The sequence below is a fragment of the Pongo abelii genome, chromosome 12 (genome assembly GCF_028885655.2).
Source record: "Pongo abelii isolate AG06213 chromosome 12, NHGRI_mPonAbe1-v2.0_pri, whole genome shotgun sequence".
Taxonomy (NCBI): Eukaryota; Metazoa; Chordata; class Mammalia; order Primates; family Hominidae; genus Pongo; species Pongo abelii.
The window spans coordinates 89,560,976-89,585,772 of NC_071997.2; the positions used below are offsets into that span (position 1 = coordinate 89,560,976).

A 24,797-nucleotide genomic window follows, 5' to 3' on the forward strand; every position below is an offset into this window, starting at 1 on the left:
GCGTGGTGGCACGGGCCGGTAGTCCTAGCTACTCAGGAGGCTGAGGCAGGAGAATTGCTTAAACCTGGGAGGCGGAGGTTGCAGTGAGCTGAGATCGCTCCATTGTACTCCAGCCTGGGCAACGGAGCAAGACTCTGTCTCGAAAAAAAAAAAAAAAAAAAAAGAAGAGAGCTCTCTCATATCTCTTCCTCTTGTTATAAGGACACCAGTCCTATGGGACTAGGGCCCCACCCTTCTGGTTGCATTTCACCTTAATTACTTCCTTAGAAGCCCCATTTCCAAATACAGCCACACTGGGGCGTTAGGGCTGTGACATGAATTTTGGAGGGGCACAAACATTCAGTCCATAATAGAGGTCTTCTTTGGTGTGCAAAGTAGAGATGAGAATGTAGTGTGCAAGGAGTTAAGACCTTTCCTGGGATTAGAACAGACTCACAGATACTATCTTCCTCCCGAGGCAGTTATGGCTGACAGCACAAAAGGAGCTACAAGGGGCCCATTGCTCCCTAGAGCCCTGAGAACAGTTGCTGGAGAAATTCTTAAATCAGTAAGAAACAGAGTTAGCTTCTGCAGTTATTAATTTCTACTAAGTAGAAATTTAGTAATGGCAATAACTGACCATGCCCAAGTGTTTGCATTTCTTTAAATCCTAACCATTGGTGGATAGCAAGTCTTTATCCTTCTTAGTTTAAGGGAAAAAAGTAATTACAGAAAAAGCATGCTAGGGTAGACAAAGAATACTATCTTCCATTTCCTAATTATGAATACCTTAGAAAATCTTAACTGGTTGGTTCACATTATAATGTTATTCATTGTATATTGTTATATACATTATGTATAGGCCACAACATACGCCTAGTATATTGTTCACTTTATATACTGTTACTCGTGTGGTGATGGCTGAGTGAATAGCAGGCAGGAAGAAAAATAAACTTCTAGGCAGCTTACTTGCCTGTTATTTGGTATACATCATCTCATTTAATCTTAACAGCCATGCAAAATTAGCATTAGTCCTATGTATTTATTTGTTGGCTTGTTTGTTTTAGGGAAAGGTTAGATGAAATTTCCTCCATTTTTACAAAGAGGGAAACTGAGGCTCAGAGAGGTGACGTGACTCTGAAAGTTCTCCGGCTAATAAGTGATAGAGTCAGGATTCATACTCTGGGATTTCTCATGCTGATGCCTATGTTCATTACATTCGTTGCTACCCTGATTTTGCACACCCAGACCATTGAGGCCGTAACAAATGCTGTGCACCCAAGCACCCAGCCCCTTTGCATGGCCCTATATGCTCACATGTACGTCATGTGTAGTGCTCACACACGTGTACACACAGGTCTGTGCCTGCCATATCCCCCTTGCTCACATGCAGCCGCAGGTTGGCTACGTAGGTCCCAGCTGGAGAATGTCCACGTGATCCTGGCACGAGGTCAATATGACATCTGCTTCTTCTCCTTCTGAACACCAAGCCCTCAACCTCCAATCATGAATCCTTCTTTGCCTCATCCTTTTATAGAAAGTAGAGGCTACACACAGTTTCTGGGTCCTTTGTCTCTGTCTGCCCAATCTTGCAAGCTGGCCTTGATAGCAGCTCCTCTACACACCTTCAGTCCCGTGCCAGTTGACCCCACCCAGCAGGCAACCATCTCACTGTGGGGCTCCCTGCATCAATGCACCGAATTGCACCCTGTCGCCCCCAATCCAGTGTTCAATGTGCCTGACCCCCTACTTAATTTTTAAGACTTAAGTAAGTTAATTTCTTCAGGAAGCCTTCTCACCTCCCACTCAAGGCCAGGTTGGGTTCCCCTTCCCTGAGCACCCATGGTACCCTGAATCCCCTTGTAAGAGCCCCCACCCTTCCTTGAGGTATGGATCTCCTTTCTTGCCTATAGTAGGACTTCTCCTACTAGACTGGGAGCTCTCTGAGGGCAGGCACTGGGTCTGCTGTCCCTGTATCTGTGGAGGACAGCTCACAGTAGGTACTCAGGGCTACCAAATTTAACAAATAAAAATACAAGATGCCCAGTTAATTCTGAATTTCAGATAAACAATGAATAGTAATAATAAAATAATAACAATGAATAGAAATATTGCATTATTTAATCTGTCAACCCAATGCCCAATAAATGTGGATTGCATTAATTCATAGGTGAAAGAGCAAACAGCACAGAAAAAGAAAAAGCAGTATATGTGGAAGAAAGCAAGAAAAATCAACTGGCCTGGAACCTAAGACTTGCCCAAAGATGTCACAGAGAGTAAAATGAGAAAAGTCCAGTAGCCCGTGCCCAGAGCAGTTCCTCGTACCCAGTGAGTACTCCATCAATAGTGACTGAGAGACTGAATGAATATTTTGCAGGAGGGAGGTGGTGTTGAATGCCAGAAAAAGTAGCAAGGATGTCAAAACAGAAATGGAGGGTGTGGTGGCGACAGTGGCTTTGGTCATGGGACACTTGAGGGAGTCAAGTGACCAGCAGGCTGCAGCCTCCAAATCCCCAAAACTCAGATTCACAGAGTGGCCATGTCCTTATGAGAAATCAAGACTCTTCTCCCGGGCATTGTAGGGGTCTGTGCCTGCCTTGGCGCAGGTGCAGTTCAGCAGTGGACAGGGCAGCCCAGGCTGCAGAGGCCTTCCCAGGCCCGCAGGCATAGCCGCCCCCTCTAGCGGGACCTCCACTGTCAACCTTGGCCTGACTGGATGCCGGAGGATCACAATAAGTGCAGACACTGGTTCTCCCCTCCCCACTCACAGAGCAGAGGGAGCCACAGTTCCCTTGGGGCCCCTGGAGGGCAGGAGTCACAGCTCCCCCACCAGACTGGGCTTCCCCTGGAGCTCCGCATGCAGAACGTGGCCTTGGGGAGTTTCCCGAACCCTCTGAACCCTCTGAAACATGCGGCTGGGCTCCCAGGCCCCAGGCTGCCAGGCAGTGTTGTGGGGAGAGGGATGGTGTTGAGCTCCGGGGAGGAAACAGACCCCCATTGTCCCCCTGGGCCTGGCAGCACAAAGGGAGCCTGTGTCATGGCAGCAGATGTATGTGGCTGACTGTGGTGGACACCGGCCTAGGAGAAGCATACAGCCTGGGGGACCCCGTCTGCTTCATGTCCCTCCAAGTGGGACCTGTGGGCTGGTTCTCTGTGCCTGAGGGACAGCATGTATGTGGGGGCCACTGGCTGTCTCCGACGGTGCACACCGTGTGTTCACACCAGGAGGTCTGAGTGCAGGCAAGTGTATGCTTGCGGGTCTGCATGTGGCGATACACATGTGCCTGGGCGAGTCTGCAAGTACATAAGCATGTGGGTCTGTGAGTGTGCGCATCACATGGAAGACAGGTGATGCTTCTGCACACGTGGGAGCCCACGTGCCCAAACAGGCCGCCTTCCCCAAGAGCCTGGCCAGAAACGGCAGAACTGGCTGCTGAGCTTGGGAAAAAAAGTACCAAGATTGGGACCAAGGCTCTGTCCAAGGGAGACTCAGGCTGTGCACACACACATGCGCATGCAAACACACACACACACACACGCACACACAGTGGAGGTGCTGCATTCTGCCTGGTATAGTGTTAGAGGGCAGGGCAGGGCAGGGCAGGGTGGGGTGGGGTGGGTTCTCCTATGGGGTGAGGGCCGCCCAGATGCTCCTGGCGCTTTGGGCATGGCTGCCTCCTTCACTTAGCCTCTCCTTGTCTCTGGCCTTGCCTTCCTTTCTGCTTCCTAGCGTCCTGGACAATCAGGAATCTCTTTCAGGTTGGGGACCCTCACACAAGTAGTGGTGGGGTAGAAGAGCAGGAATGACTGAAGCTCTTCCAGCTTCAGGACATGCCCCAAGAGCTGAGCTGCCTAGTATGGCCTTGCATCCCTCCCACCCCAACCCCCAATGAATTGGATCCTACCCACTCAGCCTGCACTTCCAGCCTTACCAGAATCAGGAAATGAGATTTCAACTCCATTCAACTAAATCCAACAAATATTTACAGAGGATCTTCTAAGCACTAGGTTCTGTAAAGCTGGGAGGGGCAGGGAGAGGCCCTTTTCTGGGCCCTGCCTCCTGGGATGACTCCAGGTTCAAGACAACAAGGCCTTTCCTACGGCTTTGCTCCCTACTGACACCCACAGCTGCTGCCTGCACCCAGCACCCACGTCCCTGCCCACTGGCCATGATTAGAGGCCCTGTCCATGAGGGATGTGTGGAGGAGCCTCTCAGGGATAATGCCTACTGCACTGGTTCCCCCCTCGCCCCTCCAGGGCTTGCCGTATCCCCTGCCCCCTTTAGGAGATGGTGCAAGGAGCTGAGGAACTCAGAAGCTTGGGTTTCCTTCTGATTATATTACTCTGCACAAAGAGGGCTCCTCTGCCTTCAGAGTCCCACCCAGCAGGTGGGACTCTGCGGCTTTTGAAAATGGACAGGCATCTCCCAGCTTATCCCATGGGAAAAGATGGAAGCTCCCTCCCTCTATCTTGGTCTCCAAGGGAAATGCGCCTTATGACCCTTTGGGTTAGGTGTAAAAATATTGTGAGTCAGTTATTTTTTTCCATCTGGAAATTTAACAATGACTTGCCAAATATTTAATAAATGGATTGACACAATGCCCCCTCTCAGTCCCAGTTTCAGACTGTCCTGAGTCCCCAAAAGTTTCTGTAGGAGTTCCGGGGATGAAGGTGGTTTCCTCAGTGTGGGATGTGTTGGGGGGCACCTTCCCATTCTGACTCTCTTTCAGCGAACGGCTTTGTTATAACTGTGTAAGCACCCCAGCATGTCGCCAGTGTGGGTGGTTTTATAAAAATGATGCCTGAAACAGAATATGCCCATACTTCATGAATGAGAGAGGTAAAACAGAAAGCTCTTCCTTAGGCAATAGGTTCTGTGGGTATCAAATCTGAGGACAATTTGTGCAGTTTTCTTTGACAAAAAGGTGAGTAGGTTCTAGATCACTGACCTTTTCTACAAGTGGCTATGAGCAGTGTGTGACCTCGGTGGGTATTTCAGACAAAAACAGTCTGTCCTACCATATTATAGTGAACATTTTCACAGTAAGAGAGAGAAATAGCTTTCAAATGAAACATATGCTATGGAGAGAGCATTTCGAAAATGGTTATTTGGAAATGTTTCCATCATAAGGAAATCTTAGTGCTGAAAACGATGTAAATATGTCAGTTATTAAAAACTGTATCTACACAATTAAAAAAATAAGCTCGGGGCTGGGTGCAGTGGCTCACGCCTGTAATCCCAGCACTTTGGGAGGCCAAGGCGGCTGGATCACGAGATCAGGAGATCGAGACCATCCTGGCTAACACGGTGAAACCCCATCTCTACTTAAAAAAAAAACAAAAAAATTAGCCGGGCGTGGTGGCGGGCCCCTGTAGTCCCAGCTACTCTGGAGGCTGAGGCAGGAGAATGGCGTGAACCTGGGAGACGGAGCTTGCAGTGAGCCGAGATCGTGCCACTGCACTCCACCCTGGGCGACAGAGCGAGACTCTGTCTCTTAAATAATAATAATAATCATCATCATCATCATCTTGGAAAATTTTTCAAATAAAGAGTTTAACAGAATTTTGAATCAGTTTGCTAAAATTATAAAAACAAAACCTTCCAATTATTTTTCAAGAACAACTGGGGGCTGGGCATGGTGGCTCACGCCTGTAATCCCAGCACTTTGGGAGGCCGAGGCGGGCGGATCACGAGGCCAAGAGATCGAGACCACCCTGACCAACATGATGAAACCCTGTCTCTACTAAAAATACAAAAAATTAGCCGGGCGTGGTGGCAGGCACCTGTAGTCCCAGCTACTCAGGAGGCTGAGGCAGGAGAATGGCGTGAACCCAGGAGGTGGAGCTTGCAGTGAGCCAAGATCATGCCACTGCACTCCAGTCTGGGCGACAGAGCAAGACTCCGTCTCAAAAAAAAAAAAAAAAAAAGAACAACTGTTTGAAATTGGGAAAGATGGAAATTTACCAGCTAAATGTCAATTTGATTGCATCGTGAGTGAAATATAAATGCCATGAAATAGTGGGTGCAGCGAGTGATGCACTTCTATCGTTTGGTAAAGTCTGTCTTATAGCAATGGCCATTATGAGTACTAAGACTCAAAATAAATTGAGCCAAAGGCAGGGCGAGGTGGCTCACACCTGTAATCCCAACACTTTGGGGGTCAAGGCAGGTGGATCACCTGAGGTCAGGAATTCAACACCAGTCTGGCTAACATGGTGAAACCCCGTCTCTAGCAAAAATACAAAACATTGCTGGGCGTGGTGGCAGGCGCCTATAAACCCAGCTACTCGGAAGACTGAGGTAGGAGAATCACTTGAACCCGGGAGGTGGAGGATATAGTGAGCCCAGATTGCGCCACTGTAATCCAGCCTGGGTGACAAAGCAAGACTCCATCTCAAAAAAAAACAACAAAACAACAACAAAAAATTTCCATGAAATTCTCTCCAACAGAAGACATCTATATGCTGCCACCTCAGTGTGGGTGCTCCTCACCTTATGAATCATTGCAAGATTAAGGCAGGAAAAAGGCATGCGTGTGGACAGACAGCATGGCGTCACTGTTAATAGCATGGGCAACTCTGGAGTAGGGCTATCTGGGATCCACCATAGTGGCCAGTTCTAGCTGAGTGATGGGTAGTTACTCAACCTTCTTCTACTGCAGTTTCTTCTGTAAAATAAGGAAAATAACAGTGCTTACTTCATAGGGGTTTTAAGAAGATTAATATTTGTAAAGCACTTAAAATAGTACTCTACAGAATATATATATATACACACATACATAAATACATATATATATATGAATGAACTCCTACACCTCAATAGCAAGAAGATACCTAATCAAAATATAGCCCCAAAATTTGAACAGACATTTCACCAAAAAAGATATATAGATTTAAAAAAAAACATAAAAGATGTTTAACCTCATTAGTTATTAGGGAAACAAATGAAAAGCACAAGGCAACAGCATTACACACCAATCAGAATGGCTACAATTAAAAAAACGGACAATACCAAGTGCTGAGGAAGACTCAGAGCAACTGGAACTTTCATTCATTGCTGGTGGAAATACAGAATGTTACAGCACCTAGGAAAACACTTTGACTGTTTCTTATAAAGTTAAATATCCACATATCAAACAATTCAGCAACCCTACTTCGTGATATTTAGGAAAGAGAAATGAAAACACATGTACACACAAATACACACAAATGTTTATAGCAGCTTTATTCACAATTGCCCCAAACCGGAAACAACCCAAATGTCCATCAACTGGTGAATGGATAAACATACTGTGGTATGTCCATACAATGGAATACTGCTTAACACTAAAAGGGAACAAAGTACTCATATACACAATGTGGGTGAATCTCAAAAGCAATGTCAAGTGAAAGAAGCCAGACACAAAAAGATTACATACTGTGATTTCACATATGTGTCATTCTGGAAAAAGGCAAAAGTATAGGGATGGAAATCAGACCAGAGATTCCTGGGGGTAGGAAGAGGGGAATGACTGTAAAAGGGAATGAGGGGACTTCTTGGAGTGATGAAACTATTCTGTATTTTGATCGTGATAGTGGTTACATACCTATATATATTTGCCAAAACTCATTAAGCTGTACACTTGATAAGGGTGAATTTTATTGTATGTAAATTATATTTCAGTAAACCTGATGGAATAAACAATGCTTAGCACATCATAAGTGCTATATAAACATTTAATAAAGCAAATATTTCAAAGCATAGAAAAATTATAGATGTATACACCCAAAATATTACCAGGAATTATCTCTAAGTGGCAAGATTATTATAATTTTTAATTCCTTCTTTGTGTTTTCTGTATATAAAATGGTTTAAAATATATATATAAATTGAGAAACTAATTCTAAAATTCATATGGAAGTGCAAAGAAATGAATAATCAAAACAGCTTTTGAAGAAGCATAAAGTTGAAAGACAAACACCATCTGATTTTAACACTTATTATAAAGTTACAGTAATCAAGACAGTGTTATATTGGTATGAAGACAGACAAACAGATCAATGGAACGGAATTGAGAGTCCAGAAATAGACCCACATTTAAATGGACGAGTGATTTCCAACAAAGGCATAAAGGCAATGCAGTGCAAAAAACAATAGTCTTGGCCAGTCGCAGTGGCTCACGCCTGTAATCCCAGCACTTTGGGAGGCTGAGGCAGGAGGATTGCTTGAGCTCAGGAGTTCAAGACCAGCCTGGGTAACATGGTGAAACCCAGTCTCTACAAAAATACAAAAATTAGCCTGGCTTGCTGGTGCATGCCTATAGTCCCAGCTACTTGGAAGGCTGAGGTGGGAGGATCACTTGAGCCTGGGAGGTCAAGGCTGCAGTGAGCCATGTTTGTGCTACTGCACTCCAGCCTCCAGCCTGAGTGACAAAGCAAGACCCTGCCTCAAAAAACAAAACAAAACAAAAATGATAGTCTTTTTCAACAAATGGTACTGGAACGTATTCATAAGCAGAAAAGTAAACTATACTTTGCACCATATGTAAAATATAACTTCAAGTGGACTCTAGACCTAAATGTAAAATCTAAAACTGTGAAACATCTAGAAGAAAGCCTTTTTGACCATGGAGTAGGCAAAAATTTCTTAGATATAACACCAAAAGCATGATCCATAATGAAACAAATTGGTAGGTTGTCCAACACAGTGAAACCCCATCTCTACTAAAAATACAAAATTAGCCAGACATGGTGGCACATGCCTGTAATCCCAGCTACTTGGGAGGCTGAAGCACGAGAATCACTTGAATCTGGGAGGCAGAGGCTGCAGTGAGCCAAGATCATGCCACTGCACTCCAGCCAGGGCAACAAGAGCAAAACTCCGTCTCAAAACAAACAAACAAAAAAAAAAACTTAATAATGCCAGGTGCAGTAGCTCACACCTGTAATCCCTGAAATTTCCGAGGCCAAGGCAGGATGATCCTTTGAAGCCAGAAGTTTGAGACCAGCCTGAGCAACATAGCAAGACCCCATCTCTACAAAAAATCAAAAAGTAAATTAAAAATTAGCTGGACATAGTGGTATGTACCTGTAGTCCCAGCTAATTGGGAGGCTGAGATGGGAGGACCACTTAAATCCAGGATGTCAAGACCAACTTGGGCAACATACCAAGACCCCTTCTCTACAAACATTTTTAAAAAATTAGCTGAGTGTGGTGGTGCATGCTGGTAGCCCTAGCTACTAGGGAGGCTAAGGCAGGGGGATCGCTTCAGCCCAGGAGTTTGAGACGGCAGTGGGCCATGATCTTGCCACTGCATTCCAGCATAGGTGACAGAAAGAGACCCTGTCTCTAAAATTTTTTTTTAATTTAAGAAGAAGAAAGCAGCCTAAAAAAATGGATACAAGATCTCTCATTCCACTAACTATTAGAATAGCTAAAATAAAAAAGACTGACTATACCAAGTGTTGGCAAGGATGTGGAGGAACTGGAATTTTCATACACAGCTGATGAGAACCTAAATGGTACAACCACCAAACACTTAGGAAAACATCTGGACAATTTCTTAAAAAGTTAAACATACACATACTGTGGACTGGTGCAGTGGCTCACGCCTGTAATCCCAGTACTCTGGGAGGCTGAGGCAGGCATATCACCTGAGGTTGGGAGTTCAAGACTAGCCTGACCAACATGGAGAAACCCCATCTCTACTAAAAATACAAAATTAGCCGGGTGTGGTGGCACATGCCTGTAATCCAGCTACTCGGGAAGCTGAGTCAGGAGAATTGCTTGAATCTGGGAGGAGGTTGCGGTGAACCAAGATCATGCCATTGTACTCCAGCCTGGGCAACATGAGTAAAACTCCATCTCAAAAAAAAAAAAAAAAAAAAAAAAAAAAGTTAAACATACACATACTGTGCAGTCCAGCCATTCCACTCCTAGGTATTTGTCCAGAGCAATAAAAGTGTCCATACAAAGACTTATTCATCAATGCTCATACCAGCTTTATTTGTAATAGTCTAAAACTGGAAACAACCAAAATGTCCATTAACAGATGAACGGATAAACAGACTGTGTTATATCTATACAATGGAATATTACTCAGCATAGTAAAGGAATGAAGTATTGATACATACTGCAACAGGGATGATTCTCAAAATAATAATGCTGAAAGAAAGAAGCTAGGCAAAAAAGAATACCTGCTGTTTGAGTCCATTTATATAAAACTCTAAAAAATTCAAACTATAGTGACAAAAAGCAGATCGGTGATTTCCTGGGGATGGGGGGAATTGGAAAGAGGTAGAAGGAAGGATTACATAGGAGGAAACTTTTAGGGTGATGAAAAATTCATTTACTTGATTGTGGTGATGATTTCAAGGGTGTATAAATATGTCAAAACTTATCACATTAGGTACACTTGAAATATGTGCAGTTTATCATAAGTCAATTATACCTCAACAAAGCTGTTAAAAAATAACTGATTGCTTTTGTAAGGCAGAAATATGAGAATAAGGATATTGTATTACACCATACATTTTAATATGTAATTACTGTCTGGCCCTACTTAATTATTCATATACTAGTTAGAAAATTTTGTGATGTACAGATTATGGGTGTAGCCTTGATAGCTGCCTGAGTTTGATTTTGTGGTCAGTTCTATAAAATTCAGTTCCATGGCCAGGAACATAATCCTTTATTAATATATTGTTTCTGTGGGAAAATCAGAATTGGCTTATGTGATATTTACATAGTTCCCTCCGTCTGCCCTGGGCCTCCTCTTCTCAAATCCATCTTACACGCTGTTGCCAGACCTACCTTTTTTTTTTTTTTTTTTTTTGAGACAGAGTCTCGCTCTCTCTCCCAGTCTGGAATGCAGTGGTGCAATCTCGGCTCACTGCAAGCTCCGCCTCCCGAGTTCATGCCATTCTCCTGTCTCAGACTCCCAAGTAGCTGGGACTGTAGGCGCCCGCCACCACACCCGGCTAATTTTTTGTGTTTTTGGTACAGACAGGGTTTCACCGTGTTAGCCAGGATGGTCTCGATCTCCTGACCTCATGATCCACCTGCCTCCCAACGTGCTGGGATTACAGGCGTGAGCCACCACGCCCGGCCCAGACCTACCCACTGTTGGCCGGGTGCAATGGCTCTCACCTGTAATCCCAGCACTTTGGGACGCCAAGGTGGGAGGATCACTTGAGACCAGGAGTTCAACAGCAGCCTGGGCAACATAGCGAGCCCTGTCTCTACAAACATTTTTAAAAATTAGCTGGGTGTGGTGGCGTATGCCTATAGCCCCAGCTACTTGAGAGGCTAAGGTGGGAGGATCGCTTGAGGCCAGGAGGTCGAGGCTGCAGTGAGCTATGATCGGGGCACTCACTCCAGCCTGGGTGACAGAGTGAGACTCCATCTCAAAAAAAGAAAAAAAATCAGATTGCGTTCCTTCCTCATCAAGCCTCTTAGTGGTTCCAAATGATAAAGTCTAAACTCTGTAACAGGATGTTCAAGCTCCCTCACAACCACCCCATCTCCCTCACAGTCCTGTCTCCCAGGACCCTGTCCCCCTCCTTATAACTCTGGACCTTTCACCAGGTGCTTACGTCACTTCAAGCTTTTGCTCAAACTGCCCAACTGTCAAGTACATGCTCCCCTTTCACATTACTTGTGCATCTGGGAAATTCTCCTACCCTTCAAGACTCATTTCAAATATCACCCCCTATTGGAAGGCTTCCCAGATTTCTCCCAGACAGAGTTAATTAATCACCATTTTCACTGCACTTCCATGGCGCCTTGCACATGCCCATACTAGTGCACTTATTCCATTGATTGTAGTAATTAAGGTGCAACTACATTAGGTTTAATGCTCAGCTGCTATAACAAGAAAATCCCCAAATACCAGTGGTTTAACCAAGTTCATTTCTCTCTCGCATCCAAGTCCTAACTGGCATGCTTGTTCAGCTCTGCAATGTTGTTGAGATCCAAGTTCCTTCCACGGTCAAGCGTGTCTCTCCAACCGTCCACCTTCCAGCCATCAGGACAGGGGAAGGGGACAGTGTCTCCTGCCTTTTTATGGCATGATCTAGACTTGTACCAGCACTTGATTCACATCCCATTGGCTAGAACTTAGTTACAGCCACATATGACTGCAAAGGAGACAGGAGAATGCATTTTATCCAGGGGTCCATGTGTTTCACTAAAAGTCAGGTGCTGGACTATTATGAAAGGCAAGGGAAAAGTGGATCTTGGGGTACATTATCAGTCTCTGCCACAGTTCACCAATTTAGCCACACAGCTATCACTTTTATTTTCACACACAAAAGACAAACGCTACCTTTGGAGGAAAACCATCTCAAGTCCCACACTGTCCTGTGCCCCACACCTCAGTCAGGCCCGGATGTGGCTACCTGTGGCCTGGAGACCAGCACACTGAAAGACACGTCATCTACCCCCACCTCCCCTAACACATAATGATGGAATATCGTGGGATGGAATGATGGAACAGGAACCACATACCACAATTAAAAAACATCTCTTTCGGAAAATCAAACAATGGGAACTGCACAGATGGCCCCAGTCTATAGCAATTACCAAATAATGCCAGTTAGAAATTATAAAGACTCTTTGCTATTCCATTTTCTGGAAGTCACTCCCTTGTCCAGTGTTTTCTTTGGCCCCTGGTTTTGCCCTCTGGGGGGGCTCTCATTAGATTATCATCCTACATCTGAAGTGGGCATTGGAGAACATACTTCTTTTGGGCTTCCGAACTATTTGCTTCTAGTCAGTTCCATGTGCAGGTAACTCCAGCCAAAGGTCTTGTCTTGACAGAGTTTGCCAGCCTGAAAACTCTGGTTCTATTTTTACTGGCATCTGTGCTCTCCCCAGACCCCTCTCTCAGCTGAATGGCTGTTATCTTCAGGCCATCTGAGACAATAGGCTTGGGTGGAAAGGGAACACCCTTAATCTGATCTTGGCTGCCGGCTTACTCCCATTGTCTGGTAGAGAATTCTTAACTGGTAAAGACTGAGAATGGCTCAGGGCCATCATCTTACCTCCCACTACTGCTGTCTCCGCAGCACCAACTTAGGTCGCTGCTTCCATTTGGGATCTAGAAGGCGCTTGGGTCTTCTTACTCTTCAAAGCTCCTAATTCCGAGACTCCCAGTCAACTTAGATTACAGGCAGCAGGGCAGTGGGTTCTCTTGGCCAAACTATATTCCCTTCCCTCTCTTCTTGCAGACTGGCCAGGTTTAACCTCACTGCATTCACCTCTCTTTTCCAGGAATTTGCTGAAAGCAGCAAATAGTCGATACTCGCTGATTCTCAAGTTGTCCTAGAGTTACAGGCTCAGAGATCATGTGGTCTCCCTGCCAAAGGACCACAGATGACAGTTTTCCTGAGTCTTTTGCCAGAGCACAATGAGGGTCACCCACTTGCCAGTCTGCAATATTGATGTCTTCTCCACCTGATTTTTGTAAACCAAAAATATCTGAGACAGGTCTCAATCCATTTAAAAGGTTTATTTTGCCAAAGTTAAGGATGCACCCATGACACAGCCTCAGGAGTTCCTGAAAATATGTGCTCAAGGTGGTCGGGGCACAGCTCGCTTTTACACATTTTAGGGAGACATGAGACATCCATCGATATCTGTAATGTGTATGTACATTGGTTTGGTCTGGAAAGGCGGGACAATTTGAGGTGGAGGGGCTTCTAGGTCATAGATAGATTTAAAGATTTTCTGATTGACAATTGGTTGAAAGAGTTATTATCAATAGAAAGGAATGTCTGGGTTTCAATAAGGGGTTGTGGAAACCAAGGTTTTACCATGCAGATGAAGCCTCCCCACAGCAGGCTTCAGAGAATAGATTGTAAATGTTTCTTATCAAACTTGAAGAGTCTGTTCTAGCAGTAATTCCAAAAGAGAGGCCGTTAATGAGACACATCTGGCTTCTCATTCCCCTCATGGCCTGAACTAGTTTTTCAGGTGAGCTTTGGAATGCCCTTGGCTGAGAGGAGGGGTCTATTCAGCTGGTTGAGGGGCCTTAGAATTTTATTTTTCCTGTGCACTATGAAGCCAATGTCATGTCTAGGAGACTCTTTTATGACAGTACTCTCCTTTCAGATATACTGAATTAGTTATGGAATAGATTTTGGCAGCTATAACTAGAAGACCACACATGACAGCAGCTTAAACAAGAGAGAATTTTATTTCTCTGCCATGAGAGAGCTGAGCTGGTGTGATGGTTCTGCTGTACAAAGTCATCAGAGCTCTGAACTTCTTTTGTCTTGAACATCCACCATCCAGAATGTTGTCCTCAGCCACAGGATCCAACATGATTCACCCCCAAATTCTCATTCCAGTGAACAGGAAGGGCGGAAGATGCAGGGCAATGTGCAATTTAGAAGTTGTATATGTTCCTTCTGTTCACCTCTGCTATGGTCTGAATGTGTCCCCCAAAATTAATGTGTTGAAACTTAATTGCCAGTGTGATTGTATTAAAAAGTGAAGCCTTTGGGAGGTGATTAAGTCATAAGGGCAAAGCCCTCATGAATGGGATTAGTGACTGACATGGTTTGGATATTTTGTTTCCTCCGAATCTCGTGTTGAAATGAGACCTCCAATGTTGGGGTGGGCCTAATAAGAGGTGTTTGAGTCATGGGGGCAGATCCCTCATGAATGGCTTGATACCCTCCCTATGGTAATGAGTAAGTTCTTGCTCTGTTAAGTTCATGTGAGAGCTGATTTTTGTTGTTGTTGAGACGGAGTCTCGCTCTGTCACCCAGGCTGGAGTGCAGTGGCGCGATCTCGGCTCACTGCAAGCTCCGCCTCCCGGGTTCACGCCATTCTCCTGCCTCAGCCTACCTGAGTAGCTGGGACTACAGGTGCCCGCCACGGCACCCGGCTAATGTTTTGTAGTTTTTTAGTAGAGATGGGGTGAGAGCTGATTGTTTAAAGAAGCCTAGCACGTCCTCTTCTCTCTCTCTTGCTCCCTGTCTTCTCATGGGACACACTGGCTCCCCCTTTTCCTTCCTGTAAGCTTTCTGACTGTAAGCTATCTGAGGCTTTGCCAGAAGCTGAACAGATGCTGGTGCCATGCCTGTACAGCCTGCAGAACTGTGAGCCAAATAAACCTCTTTTCTTTATAAATTACACAGCTCAGGTATTCCTTTATAGCAACACAAATGGACTAATACAGTGACCTTATAAAAGAGGTTGAAGGGAGCACCCTAGTCCCTTTTTTTTTGCCCTTCCACTGTCTGAGGACAGAGCAAGAAGGTGCCATCTTAAGAGTAGAAAGTGGCTGGGCGCAGTGGCTCACGCCTGTAATCCCAGAACTCTGGGAGGCCAAGGCAGGCAGATCACCTGAGGTCAGGGGTTCAAGACCAGCCTGTCCAACAGGGAGAAACCCCGTCTCTACTAAAAATACAAAAATTAGCCAGGCATAATGGCGGGTGCCTGTAATCCAGCTACTTGGGAGGCTGAGGCAGGAGAATCACTTGAACCTGGGAGGTGAGGTTGCAGTGAGCCAAGATCACGCCACTGCACTCCAGCCTGGGCAACAAAGTGAGACTCCATCTCAAAAAAAAAAAAAAATCAGAGAGCAGCCCTTACCAGACATTGCATCTGTCAGTGGGACTTCCCGGCCTCCAGAACTGTAAGAAATTACATTCCTATTGTTTATAAATTACCCAGACTTAGGTGTTTTGTTATAGCAACTGGAACAGACTAAGACAACTTCCCTCTGGCTAAAACATGGTCATAGGGCTACTCTTACTTGCAAGGAAGACCGTGAAACGTAGTCCTTATTCTGGGCTGCCATGTGCCCGGCTGAAAACATGGGGATTCTAGCAAATAAGAAACAGGGGTGTAGGGAGACAACCAGTCATGCCTGCTACAGTCTGTCTCCTCTTGAAAGAACTCTTTGAGGGGCAAGGACCACATCTTACCATCTTTACAGGCCCAGCCAAGTGCCCAGAAGCGTAAGTGACCACATATGTTCAAGTTCCATTTTCTCAGACTATGACTCAATTCCATGATAATGGGCATTTATAGTGCAACTTCTGTCTAAAGCACCCTTTATCTATTTCACTAAGGTGCCTCTAGCCTTCATGTCTTCAAGTTCTCTGGTTTTGTGGAATCACCTTCCATTTTCCAACATCCCTGAGGGTTCTTTGGGGTGAGCGTTTCAATTCAATGGGCTCTCCAAGGTTACTGCTCCTTGTTGTGGCTCTCAGCCTGTGCCTGCTGTCCCCTCTCTGAACCACCTTTCTCTAAGCTGATGCCCATCTCTCTTTCATCCCTCCCAATGAACCACACACCCAAGGCTCTTGTGTGTGGCCAACGTTTGGTCAAGTTCGGGAGGAATGGAGGGTGATTATAACACAAGGTCAAAAACAACTTCAAGAACACATATCACATCTTCAAAACGTGTTGGTCATTCCCCACCACAGGGAATCTCTCACTGGCAGTGCTTCTTGGCCAGTCCTTACTCTGCCCCACACCACATTCTTTAGGCCTCCCTCTCTCTCCTGATGCCAGGTATCTCTCTGTTCCCATCCATTTCTTGTGCCTTGACCACATCCCTGAGCGGCCCTCACAGCATCACCATTCCTTTCGCTTTATCACGCAGAACAGTTCAGCTCTTGCTTCATCTCAGCCGTACATATTCAGGAGCCCTCAGTTTTCTAAACCCTGGACCCATCACTGTGTTTCTGTAGGCAGAAGGCTATCAAGCCCTGAGATGAACGATGTTCTTCCCAAGGAAGGCAGAGGAGGCGACAGTCCATTTGAGTCCTCCCCTCTGCAAGTACAGGATCTCATTTGATTCTCAAAACCACCCTAGAGGAGATGGGAGGCATCTGAGGCCCAGAGACGTGAAGCCACCTGTCCAAGGCCATACAGCACGTAAGAGGCAGGGTCGGGCCCCACGCTGTGCTCCAATGCCCCTGCTCTCAAGAGGAGCAACCCGCATTATCTTGTGTCATCTCTGAGTGCTCTGTGACACGAGACTTATTTTCTCTCTCTCCCACTCCTAACCAGTCTGGGCCCATGACAGCCGCACGCAGGGCCCACCTGCCCTGCCAACACCGTGCTCAGGGCAAACGCGGCTCTAGGGACGCTCTCCTTGGATGCATCCTACTTAACAGTCCCCGAACACACCCACATGGACTCCAGCCTCAGATTCCCAAATGTCCTGCCCCCACCCACTTGCAGGGCCAGGTCAGTCCCCACTGGAGGGTGGGAGGGGAGGTGGTAGTGGAGAGGAGGGAAGGGGAGAGGCTGGGTAAAGGGCTGGAATTGAATAGCTGCTTTCTTCTCAGAGGCTTCCCCCACCTCCAAGTGGTCACTGATTAACCCTCTAGACCAGATAAACCCTCCATGGGAGGAAAAAAATGTGTGTTTATCCTGGGTCATAAAACATCAATATTGACTTCTCACAGGTAAAGCCCCACGAGAAGAGGAGGTGGGGGCTGTGGGAGCAAACCAGCCTGAGACACACTTGCCTGACACCCAGAGGCCAGCACACACATTCTCCTTCCCTATCGAGAAGAAGCCAGATTCCCACCCCGCCTCCACCTCAAAGGCATGCCCTGAGCCAGAGGCCTGGGCTGCTGGGCCTCTTCTCTGCAACCCGCAGCTGCATGGAGCCCCTTCCCCTTCCTGCACTGCCCCTCTGCTCTGCTCCCTGCAGATAACAGAGTTATACCGGACCCAGGTCAGGAGTCAGACTGCCTCTGCTCTGCTGTTTCCCAGCTCCAGGACTTGGACAAGTGGCACGATTTATGCCTCAGTTTCCTCGTTTATGAAATGGCCATAGTAATAGCACCCTGCTCCCATCACTGTTTAGGATGATCAAACAAGATCACATACACATATAACAAGCACTAGAGCTGGTCCTGCTCTAAACAGCATCACTCACTCTCTCCCCTCCTCCTCTACCTCCTGCCTCTTGATACACATCCCTTTGTGGACCTTCCTCCTTGCTCTTGGCTGAGGCCTCCTTGTTGGGGTAGACAAGGCCATATTCACACAGGGCCAGAAACCAGAGGTGGTCATGGTCCCGCCAGGACTGGGGGGGGGGTCTCTCATCCCTCTTCCCTCTGGCCTAGAATGAATCAGCTCTCCTAACACCCTTTTGGGCTGGCATTTTCCATCAGAGGGCCTGAGCAGGGTGTCTGTGGCCATGTGCTGCTCCAGGTGGGGACTCCGGGTCTAAGCATGCAGCTCCACACAGCTCAGGGACCCTCACATCTTCATCCTGGGGTCTTCTCTCTGTCCTCCATCTCCTTCCTTTTTGAGGTAAAGGTGTTTCTCCCCCTCCTCCCTGTCCTTCTGAGGGTAAGAATGAGGATGTTCTCCCTACAGTATCTCCAGCCACTCTGGCCTGGGCACTTTCTACCACATTTAATCCTGGGCTTGGGGAGCCGTAGGGGAGGCATTTGGGGCTCCTTGATCCTTACTCAAGGCTGGCGCCCTCCACTCCCCTGGCCCCAGGTGAGCCCCACCTGATGCCCTGGGAGGCCCAGGCCCCAGCCCCACGTGCCCTCCATCCAGCTGGACAGCGGGGCCCTGTCCCTGGGTACCTGGTCAATAATTAACACTGAGCAAACTCGGGCCATGGCCAGGCCTCCCAGGAGGGTCAAGATGAGACAAAAGCCCTCCTGTCTGGCTGTGCTGCCATCTTGGTGGAGGGTTACTGGCCCCTCAGTCACCCCAGAGTGACAAACAGCCCCATCTCCATCAGGGAACTGGAGCAGCTGCTACCCAGCAAGGCACTGGTGACACTAGGCCCTAGAGGAGGACAAACAAGGGTGGGCAGGCAGTCACATGCCTGTTTCTTAGCCCCAGCTTCATGTTTGTGAGTAAGCCTAAGACAGAGGCTGGTGAGCTGAGGGTCCACTGTGGGGCTCCTCAAGCTAGGCTGCTTTTGTAACTTGGCTCATGGGGGATGGTCACACCAGAGACCTGCCCCCATCCCTTTGAGAGCAACTCTCAGCTCCCTCTTCCTTCTTCCCACTCTCCTACCCTTCCTTCCTTCCTTCGAGTGTCTTCTGTATGCTAAGCTCTTAGTGTCCTTCCATCTCTCCCCATCCCCCAAACTTTCCACTCCTTCTTGGTGCCTTTGCTTACAGTGTTCTCATAATCTTGGAAACCTGTCCTTTTTCTCCATCTGAGAATCTCCTTCCTCCTCCAAGAAGTCCACCTTGAGCCTGCCCTGATCCCATCCTCTTGGCACCTCCCACACGGACGCTCCTCTTCAGCTTCGCATCTCACTGAGCACTTGCGCTGCCTCCCCAGCTGCATGGGAAGCTCCTTGTGGGCTGGGGGCCTCAACTCCCTACCCCTGTCATGCTCAAGGGGCCATGTTAGTAGCTTTATCAGCAATGCCACCCTTAGCCACAAATTAGGCAAGAAGTTATATAATACATTCTTACAGAATAGCAACTCAGGAGACAACTTCTACACTGGTCGGAAAATTCCAGATACAAAGCAGTTCCCAAAGTCTGCCTTGCCAGCCCAGCTTCCCTCCAACTGGCTGCCCAAGATGTCTGAGAACTCATCATCATCCCTTCTTCTCCCCGCCCAACCCCCCCCCCCCGCCCCGCCCCACACCAGCATGCCCCCAGGTTTTGGACGTTTCTGACTGCTGCCTGATCCAGCCTTAAGTGCATTCCCCACCGCCTCCCAGCCCTTCCTCCCTGTAGCAGCCCCACACTCACTGCCAGAGCACCCTGGGCATTCTTTCCCCAGCAGTGACAAAGCAGCTGCCAGTGACGGCCTCTTCTTGCCTGGCTGCCCTGGTCCTCCCTTCTCAGACACATGTTCATCTCTTCCCTTGGCTCACACTTCCTCCCTCTCAGCCTTCTCGGCATCAACCCACCTGTCCCTGCCCAGGTGTGCTTTGAAACAAAAGTTCACAGTCAACATAAACTCACCACATAAACTCATACCATCTATGCTACACTGACCACCTAAAAGTTCAAGCAGAACCAGAAGCTCGTTCCAGGGAAGGCATCCCATCCCTAGGAAGACTAAGGGTGACAAGTTGGCTTTTTATTTCAGGCTGAAATCGAACTGAGATGTAGGGACCCACAAAACCTCCCACCCACCCCAGCTGAGGGGAGGAAATGAGTGACAACTTGGGGGCAGGTAGTATCGGAGTTCAGGTGTCCCAGGGGAACAGACACTTCTGTGCTACCAGACAGCCCTTCTCTAAAATATTCTGCTCTGTTGTCTCATAAATATCCTCATTCTTATCAAAGCAATGACACCAGTTTAGAGTCTACAAATGATGGCAGCTGTCCTTAGGGAGTGCAGGACCTGGGGAGAAGGGCAGGCTGGGACCCACAGGTCCTGGGCTGGGCGACAGCCTCTCTGGATCAGCCACCACTCACACCAGCCAGACCCTTTCCTTCCCTCTGCCCCTAAGACTCTACCCTAGAAACTATGGAAGTTTCCCTCCTGAGCCCTCCAGCCCTCACCTGCTCCTTCAGAGAGGAGCCTGCGGTGGACATCCTCTGTTTCCATGCCCCACTACCCCCACCAGCCACCCCCAACTCAGTGCCCTACCTAGGCCAGCTCTGCCATCACCAGCCCACACAGATCTGTCCACTGGCAAGGGGGACACTCCCCTCCTTTGTGACAAGTGTGGAACCCAGCCCCAAGAACAAGAAAGGAAGAAGTGGGGAAAGAAGGGGAACCAGCAGGGCCGGGAGGCCCAGTGGGAGTTCCCTGGGCCCCTCAGGTTTCCTTCTTGACGCAAGATGGGAGATTGAGAGGTGCTAGGCATGTTCCCCAAGAGCTGTTGTAATTTATTTTGTCATTCATTAGTAAGCCCCCTTGCCATAGCAAAGATTCCTAGGAGCTGGGCTCATGGCTTATGCCTGTAATCCTAACACTTTGGGAGTCTGAGGCAAGAGAATCCTTTGAGCCTAGGAGTTCAAGACCAGCCTGGGCAACATGGTAAGACCCCGTTTCTTTCTTTCCTTCCTTCCTTTCCTCCTTTCCTTTCCTCTTTTCCTTTCTTCTCTTCCTTCCTTCTCTCCTTCCCTCTCTCCTTCCTTCCTTCCTTTTTTTTCTTTTCCTGCCAGGCCTTCCAAAGACTTCTGGAACTTGTTCACCTCTTCCTGTCCCTACTTCTCTGCATGCACAGCCTGGGTTACTGCTTTTTTTTTTTTTGAGACAAGGTCTCAGTCCATCACCCAGGCTGGAGTGCAATGGGGAAATCTCGGCTCACTGCAACCTCCACCTCCTGGGCGCAAGTGATCCTCCCACCTCAGCCTCCGGAGTAGCTGGGACTACAGGCATGCGCCACTACGGCCGGCTAATTTTTGTGAGGTTTTTTTTTGGGTTTTTTTTTTTTTTTTTGTATGTTTTGTAATTTTTTATTTTTTGTAGAGACAGGGTAGGAGAATCGCTTGGGCCTGGGAGGTGAAGGCTGCAGTGAGCTGTGATCGCGCCACTACACTCCAGCCTGGGTGACAGAGTGAGACACTTTCTCATATATATGTTCCTAGGAACCCTTCCACCCCAAGCCCCAGCTCGGGGCACTGAGCACCTCCTGAGGGCATAGAATGTAGGCAAACCCTGGGAGTCGGGGTTGCTTAGAGAGGCCCCCCACGGTGCCAAGCCATGGCCAAACGCCCGCTGGGCTGGGCTGAGAGTTCCCTTATGCGGTGCGGATGCTTCGGAGTGAACCAGCTCACCAGACCCTGTCCGGGACCCCAACCGAAAGCAGGAATGGAGGGCTGGGGGAAGACAGGAAGGGCAACAGGGACAGAGTGGAGACGCAGGAGAGCTGGGGACAGGCTGGCAGGCGGGCGGGAGTGACTGGAGCAGGGAGGCCCCGTGAGGGTCCCAGGCGCAGGACGGGTGCCCCCCACCCCAGCCGCTCCAGTCGCGTTCCTCTCCACAGAGCGCTTCCCAGCCAGGCCCGCACAGGCCCGGAGTCCAATCCCAGCAAGACGGCGCCACCTGCTGCGGGGAGTGGGCAGCGCAGCTCACTCCTGTCTGGGGTTTGAGAATTGGGGGAGGGGGTAACTCCCATCCCAGGAATCACCGCCTGTGGTTCTCCCCCATCACACCTCTCAGGTGGCCAGTGTGCTGCCCGGCTCCCTACTGGCTCACTCCCCCAGCCCCCTGCCTCCTCTCCTCCAGCCGCCCCGTGGCCACAGCGTCCTGGGGGGTCTCCCCACGACTGCCAGTTCCGCCCCAAGGCTTCCCCACTCACAGGCCTCACCGTCCCCCAGAGAAAGGCCAAGGTCCAATAGGCTGAGTATCCCTCTGGGATGAGGACGACAGATTGGGGTTGGGATTCGCTGGGCCCGTCCCGAGCTGGACTGCTGAGGTCAAGAGATTTTTCAAAGCAGAGGCCTGGGCTCCGTGTAGGACTTGAATTAGATGCTTTATCTGAGATGAGCTGGGCTGGGTTCAGCCTGTAGGCATGACTGGGGGCTGCCAGGCCTTCCAAAGACTTCTGGAACTTGTTCATCTCTCCCTATCCCTACTTTTTGCATGCATAGCCTGGGTTACTGCTGTCTCCTCCTGGACTCACCCTTTCTAGAACCTTCTCTCTACTGCCCCACTAATCTTTCTAAACCATGGAGCTGATCCCTCCACACCACTGCTTAAATTCCTGCATAATCTCTCTGTTGTCTTCTGGAAGAAATCCAAACCACCCCACCCAACTAGCAGAGCCACACCTCTTCTGGCCCTTCCAGCTCCATCTCTCAGCACTCTCCCACGTGTGCCTGCTGATACCTCATACCAGGGATACCTCGTGCCTGTCATACCTCTGCAAGAAGCAGCCCAGGCCTCACCTTCTGACCAGCCCAGGCCTCTCCCAGCAATGTATGCTCCCCATGCACCCATCACACTTCACAGATGTCACCCCTGTACTGGGTATCATCCCTTACTCAACTGTGACCTCTGAGGACAGGGACCTGGCCTTTGTCTCTGTAACCCCAGCACCTGACAGGCATACAGGAATGAATGAATGAATGAATCTGTGGTCAGGGATGACAGCCCAGAAAAATGGCCTGCTGACCAAGTAGAAGACTGGTCCAGCCCTCGATTTCTTGCCTTCCCTCTCCCTGTCTGAGCCCTGTCTCTCCCTTCCTGCCTCACTTCTAAGTCCCTCCGGGACCCTATCTTGCCTTCCCTCTGGGAGCTCCCTAGCAGCCTCTCTGTAGCCACACCACACTCCCGTGTCACCCAGCAGACAGAAACCAGCCCCCTCACTTGACCAGGCCCCCAAAGGCTTCCCCATCTGACCAGTTTACAGGTACCAAGCCTCCTTCTCCAGGGAAGAGCCACTCAGGGCAGGACAGGGGGGTGGGGGCTCTTCTGCCCACTCTCAGAAGCCTCCCTGGCTGCCTGACTGGGGTAGCTCACTCTGTCCTCAGAAAGCCCATATCACTTTGCTTGGACCTCAGACATCTTGTTTTGCACTAGGGACTTTACATCTACCCTGCAATACCATAAGCTTTTGGAGAGCCTGGACCACATGGGGAGGTGTGGCTTTTTTTTTTTTTTTTTTTTTTTTTTTTTGAGACAGAGTCTTGCTCTGTCACCCAGGCTGGAGTACAGTGGCGCAATCTCAGCTCACTGCAACCTCCACATCCTGGGGTCAAGTGATTCTCCTGCCTCAGCCTCCCGAGTAGTTGGGACTATAGGTGTGCACTACCATGCCCAGCTAATTTTTGTTTTGTTTTTTTTTTTGAGAAGGAGTTTCACTCTTGCCACCCAGGCTGGAGTGCAGTGACACAATCTCAGCTTACTGCAACCTCCGCCTCCCAGGTTCAAGCAATTCTCCTACCTCAGCCTTCTGAGTAGCTGTGATTACAGGCATGTGCCACTATGCCCAGCTAATTTTTGTATTTTTAGTAGAGGTGGGGTTTCACCATGTTGGCCAGGCTGGTCTAGGACTCCTGACCTCAGGTGATCTACCCACCTTGGCCTCCCAAAGTGCTGGGATTACAGAAGTGAGGCACCACGACTGGCCAATTTTTGTATTTTTAGTAGAGATGGGGTTTCCCCATGCTGACCAGGCTGGTTTCAAACTCCTGACCTCAGATGATCTGCCTGCCTCAGCCTCCCAAAGTGCTGGGACTAAAGGTGTGAACCACCACACCTGGCCCTGAGGTGTGGCTTTCAACACTAGGTTGTCATAAAACACACTGAGGCTTCTGCCTTGCTCTTTCAGATGACTTATTCTGGAGGAAGACACCTACCATGCCATGAGGACGTTCAAGCAGTCCTGTGGAGAGATCCATGTGGTGAGAAACAGGGGCCTCTTGTCAACAGGAAGAACAACCTGGCAGGCCTGTCTTGGATTCAGAGCCTCCAGCCCCAGTCGAGCCTTCAGATAACTGCAGCCTTGGCTGTCATCTCAACTGCAATCTCATGACAGAGCCTGAGCTGGAACTACTCTGTTTACCAATGCCTGGCCCACAGAAAGACTATGAGATAAAACAAGTATATTGTTTTTAGAAGATATGTTTTGGAGTAATTTATTATGCTACAATAGATAATACAGAATTTGGTGATTTTATGATTCTCAACTCCTGGCCAAAGCAAAGCACACAGCAAGTCTCAAAGAAAAGTCTCACAAGTGGAACTGAAAGTACAAAGCTGGCCAGACAAGCTTGTGCAGACATGTATGCGGTGGAGTTGAAAATCACACACTACGACTCACACAAGATGAGTAAAACCTGCGTCTTTCTTAATTTTTCTTGTACTCTTCTCATCTAGATCTAATGAGATACTTCCTGCTGTTGACAGGCAATAAATGAATGAATGACAAAAACAAAACAAAAAGAAAAGAAACAAAACAGAAAGAAAAGAA

The 24,797-nt window shown here is 48.2% G+C and overlaps 2 long non-coding RNA genes across 2 annotated transcripts; both read left to right on the forward strand.

Moving 5' to 3' along the window:
- Positions 1-1,612: 1,612 nt before the first annotated feature.
- Positions 1,613-18,077, forward strand: LOC129057550 (uncharacterized). The gene is made up of 4 exons (XR_008522155.1): positions 1,613-3,223; positions 16,673-16,855; positions 16,991-17,170; positions 17,392-18,077. It is a non-coding gene; the product is annotated as an uncharacterized LOC129057550 (long non-coding RNA).
- Positions 18,078-20,631: 2,554 nt separating this feature from the next.
- LOC129057551 (uncharacterized) lies at positions 20,632-24,444 on the forward strand. The gene is made up of 2 exons (XR_008522156.1): positions 20,632-20,914; positions 24,156-24,444. It is a non-coding gene; the product is annotated as an uncharacterized LOC129057551 (long non-coding RNA).
- Positions 24,445-24,797: the final 353 nt, after the last annotated feature.